Here is a 6,000-nt window from a genome sequence, read left to right on the forward strand (position 1 = left end):
GTTGGTTCTATGTCACTTAGAGCTTTGGAACATTTTACTAATATTCTCCTTCATTAGAACTCATGTAGCTATACAACAATTACTCAGTTTGTTAGATAATTCTAGACCAGTGATACTCTGACTGAGGCTCAGGAGCAGCAAGGGGCTCTTTAATGCGCCTCTTTGCCGCACATATTAAAACACTGATTTAATTAACAACCAGTCAGGATGTGTTTACTATGTTAACCAATTGTAGAATACTTGGTCAGTCATTTTGCTGAGAGAATAAATTACATAAATAAAATAGTAAATGAAACAATGAATTCACACTACTCTGGCTCTTTTGGGTAATGTTGATCATTAATTTGGCTCCTGAACCGCTGAGGTCTGAGTATCACTATTCTCGAATGAAATTCTCGCTCTGGTGAAGACAATGGTGAAACTCATTCAGATGAGTGGAGGCAGGATTTCAACCACACTGTATAAGAAACACTCATCCTGTTTTAGCATGGCCAACTTTCAACAGCTATCAGAAAGGAAAACACATGCCAGCCTGCTTAGTGCGGATGAGCGAATAGATTTTCCAGTTCACGGGCTCATCAGAAGGGAAAAAAAAATCTATTTGAATTTAAAATCAAACCAATTACAAAAATTCATTTCAAATTTACCAAAACACCAAGGTGACCCAAATTTGAATTTTGTTTTTTTAATCTGATGTCACCAAAAGGTTTCAATTAACCCACAACAATTTTTCATTTTGATTTGGCCATTCTGGATGCTTGTCAACTTTGTAGGTCTTTTTTTTAAATTTAAAATCAAAACAAAACAAACTGGTCAAAATGAAACACTCCTCCCCAAAAAAACCTATTAGTTGAATTTGAACTGTATTGGCAAATAGTTCTGGACCCCCAAAAATGCATTTTCAGGACCCCCCCCCCCCAAAAAAAAAAACAAAAAACTTCAGTTGAAAAAAATTCAACCTGCAGCTATGACCTCAGTTCTTATTCCTGGCTCCCTCATGCCCCTGCTGAACAATCACTTCATCTATCTGTTTCTCCTCTCAACATTTATCAGTCTTTTGACTTAGACTGTAAGCTCTTTGGGGTAGGGACTCTCTCACTAAATGTTTGTACACAATGTAGCCCTTATCTTGCCTGGCAACCAAAATTCTGGCATTTCCTACCTTTGGAGTGCTTGACTTTGCAACGTTAATGTTCTTTTAATGTAGTTTTGTGTATAGCCTTCAATTCTAAAGTGAAGACTATACGATAACTAGATCATTCCTTGAGTTTTCATAGCCAAGGATGAAAGTTGTAGGACCATAGTCAAGAAATTTAACCCCACAAATAAGAATGAATTGTGGTGTTGACTTAGAGCGTAAACAGAGATACCAGATGCACATCTGCTCCGGGTATGTATCTGTAATTCATTAAAAAAAGAAAATTCCTTTTCACCTCCTTCATTTTCCTATTTGGGGGTCTAACAACAGTAGATGACACGATACAAGATGAAAAAGCATAATTTGTTTAAAAGGAAAACAGCCTGTTTTGCATTCCTGGGTTCAGGATTACATTTGATAAGTTTATTGCAAAACAGAGGCTTCAGTGTACGCTTTGGTCAGGACTGGGGGCACAACAGATCTACATCAAAATTTATTTTTCCAGGGAACATTTGCAGGTAGTTTATACAGGAAGCGAGATCATAGTAAATGGCAGAGTATGGTGGAGTTAATGATCTATGCACAATAATTGCAGTTAGTCTTCAAATGAATGACTACAGCAATGGGGAAATGGTTTGTATCAGGTGTAACAGGTTCCTGGGTGGCTGTTACTTAGAGGTACTAGAACCCTTAGCTTCACCCAATAATAAAATCAGCCTATTCATAAAACAGCTCTTTTATGGTTAAGCTACTCTGGGTGGCTGAAGCACACAGTTATTTTGTTCTTTACAGCTAATCAAAACACAAGTCAGTAATGGTACAGTGAACACTGTCACTTCAATACCAACATCCCTTAGAACAAGTGATTAAATATACATCAATCTGTGGGTATAATACAAAGTAATCTTAATTGGACACGGTCAAAGCATCTGTCTCTCAAAGCCCTCTATTTAGCAGCAGGAGATTATTTATGCTAGTGTTGTATTCCATTGTCATCTTTTAACCAAGTCAATCTTTAGCATGACTATGTTTCAAGCTACATGAACAATCAGTCACAGCATGCTGTGAAAGTCACTTGTTCCTATGAAGTGCCTGATGGATTTCTATGAACATTTTCTTATGCGTAAATTACATTTTTAGAGAAGCACATATAATTATGCTATTGCACAATAAGCCACAACAGCTTCCAAATGCAGTGCTGGACTCATCTCCTACACAAATCACAGTAGAGGCTCTTTATAATAGTACTTCTGTAACAAAATAAAAGGGCATATCTTAAAATGGGTCAATTTAAAATTAAAAAAACAAAACCGAGGAATTGCTGTAACCCAGTACTCCCCGGCACCGCATGATGGTAGACTGGGATGCATTTCTCACTGTGCACGATCCAGCACTTGTATCTGAAAGTGAAATTTATACTCCACATTGCTGTGTGCGCTTTCTGCTTAGGGCTGCCAGAGTTTAAAAATTAAGGGACCTATTCTCAGTGTAGAAGTCTAATAATGTTTCTTAATGGCATACAGCTATTCAATACTTTAAAGCTTAGCTGCTTCAGGCCTGCCTTATTTGTACTGGAATTGTGCACACAACTCAAAAATTGTATACAGAAACGCATCTAATCAGTTATTTTAATGTATAATTGTACATCTGCATCAGTTGAAGTCTCCCCTTCACGTTTTCTGGAGTGCAGTCCTTACACACTTCACCTGAAAATGAACACAATTTACCACTTCTCTCTCAAACTGGCCACCACAGATTTTCAACAACAGCTGCAAACTTGGGTTGAATTAGAATGGAAAACCAGCTGTCTAACTCCATGATTCTAAACTGCTGCTGTGAAGTGGCATTGCTGTTAGCAGAGCCACCACAAAACATGGAAGTTCAGGATGTTTTATATAGTCTTCAAAAATCAAATAGAGTGCATACATATAGCGAATACAAACAGCAGTCCTCAGGACAAGTTTCATGATGCTACAATAACCAAAATGAGTAGCTTTGAAGTCTGAAAACACTGTCTTTAAATTGGTCTATTGTGCCTAAGAATGATCTCCAGTTAAGAGGGACAAAAGGACATTAACATATTTCCTAAAGAGAAGAGTGATAACTATAGAATTCAAGCCACAATTCTGAATTCCCTTGGCTTTCTTGTATTAAGAATTGCAATATTAAACATTTTAAGACTGTAAAATGCCATTGTTAAGGTATGCAGATGCAAACATGTACAACTGTATATACATGTTAGCTGCCAAGGCAAGATTTTCATAAGAATTCATGTGTACGTGCGCAGAAGATATAATCCCTTTACAGTGTACTGGGGAGGAGAAACACTAACAATTTGCAGAATGGATTTCAAATTGTACTCCACTGGCAGCACTTCAGGAGAAAGAGAATTAACACTGAATACTACTATCGGGCATCTTACTTAAAATGTCATGGTTTTAGGGAACTACATTACGGTATACCAATCCCTGTCACTGTTATGTACTGAGCAGTACCTTGTTCTCTAATGACTCAGGCCATCAATTAAAAATAATTCCACATGTGAAAACATGCACACAAATTTGGTGCTTAACCTGCACATGCAATTGCTATAGTTCTGCATGTAAATTAGGGGACTGCCAATGCAAAGGGACAATTCTGATCATTTATGCATGGAATCCCCTCATTTGAAAACATGGGCCTCTGTGTGAAAATAGGAAAAAGTTCCTTTGATTTATTTGCATTCCACAGACTTCATGGAAAAAGATGTTAGTTTCCTTGCAAGTAAATTTAAAACTTGTGTCTAAAGGGGAAAGATTCCCAAGTCTACAAAGTGAAAATTCTGATTAGAGGCCTTTCCTGCTTCCACTGAAATTAACAGCAAAACCTCCATGGGAGTGGGGCATTCTAAGGGATTATTTTAAAACCAAGAATAGTTGGATGGTTAATTTTTAGATTGTGGATTCCACAATCACACAAAGATTAAGCAGTAGTTTGCTTACACCTGGGTGTTATATCATGGGTGTGAAATTATAGGTATATACACTATGAACATGATTTATAAACTGCATGCTTTGCATAGTTTTTATATAAGTTACACATTCTTTCACTTTGACTCCTTTTCTCATTTACAAAGGGTCAGAGCTGCCCACAATTATTTGTCACTCTTTCAAGTTCATGGAATGGGTTCATAGGTCTTGCAGTTCCAGTCCTCTTCAAACTTCTCTTCAGAGTCTTTCCATTGCATCCTTAGTCTTCCATGTCCTTTCCTGCTGTCCCCTATATTTTTATATAGCTCCTAGACATCAGAATACTTCACTTTTTACAAGTCTGATGAAGCATTTCTTCAGATGGCAAAGAAGTTTATGAAGCTCTCATAAAGAGTTTAAGAACAGTTTAAGAACATATTTCCATAATGGGAAAGTCTCTTACCTGAAAGACAGCTCTATCAGAGCCATACCAGTAAATACAGGTGTATAAAGAGTGTCTTCAAAGAGGGTGGAAAAAGGGGATACTGCATTTGCAAAAGAATACCAGTCTTTTTGAAATTTTGAGAGTTTTCTGTCTCAAACAGGTGGGAAAACAGTAGCTTTCTGTCCAACAGGCAGATAAGAAGAATTCAATTGACACTGGCTATCCTTTGCTTGGATTGATTTTTTGGAGGACCTGGGGGCTACACCAGACACTTCCAGGCTCTTGTTTGTTAGGCTGCTGTCAGGCAGGATGTGAGAGACTTCAGAGTTTTGTTAAAATTCTAAGTTTTAATAGTAACTTGAGTTATTTGAGGCACTTACAGAACATAGTGATACTGTGGCTCAGGTAGTACCATGGAAGACACCTGTCTGATCATAGCAGCCAGTACTGATGTATCAATAGCTACCTACTTAGATTGTAAACTCCTCAAGGTAGGGAGTGTCTTTGTATAGTGCTTAGAACAAGGGGAGAAGGTAATCTTTGTTTGGGGTCCCCTATGTACTACGGCAACACAAAAAGTAATAGAAACAAATTTACTCAAATTATTTAAAATGTTTTAAGTTTTCAGAAAGATACAGACTAACACGGCTGTTACTCTGAAACCTAAGTTTTCAGAGACATTCGGAGGCATGGCCATTAAACAAGCTATGGCCTGAGGACACCAACAAACTCTTCTGGCTTTCTTCTCTAGCCATAAATCATTTGTGCCAGCAAAGTCGATTCCGATGGATAAAGTGCATGACAGTTGCTCAATGGACCAGCAAAAAAAGTCCAAAAAACAAAAACCACAACTCTTCCCCACCCTCCTCCATAAAACAGAACAACATTAATGCTTATGCTCCATCATTACCCTGCAATGCTGGCTTGTGTTTAAAATTGCACTTGTAAGGCTCCCTCTGCTTTTAAAACAGCCACAATGCTCCAATGGCCACAGCCACCCAAAACATTTGCGTTCAGTCTCTCTTTAGTCCAGGTTCTTCCTGATACATCCTACAAAGCCATGAAAGTGAATTCTTCAGACATCATATTTATCCCAGTCTTTTAAAAGACAACTCTCCCTTTCAGAATGCTTCCTGTGTTGGTCAGTCATTTTGGTTAACAGAAGTTGAAGAGTTTCAGAAGGCTTCCATTAGTTGCTGGTCCCCTAAAGAGCAAAGCTGTAGCCGTTTAAATCCTTGTATAATCATGCCCCCTCCTACCTTGCTGATCTCACTACTACCTACCTTCTCCCTCTGCACTGTATCCAACCCATCTTGCACTCATGCAGAAAGTGGAGACTATAATTGCTTTGGCCCTACCATATTGAACAGACTTGACTCTGGTCTATCTTCATATTCTGTCTGAAGATGCACCTCTTCCTGTTTTTGTCGGCAGTTCTACAAAAAGTCTCCACAGAAAAACGTACATAC

The sequence above is a fragment of the Eretmochelys imbricata genome, chromosome 13 (assembly GCF_965152235.1).
Source record: "Eretmochelys imbricata isolate rEreImb1 chromosome 13, rEreImb1.hap1, whole genome shotgun sequence".
Taxonomy (NCBI): Eukaryota; Metazoa; Chordata; order Testudines; family Cheloniidae; genus Eretmochelys; species Eretmochelys imbricata.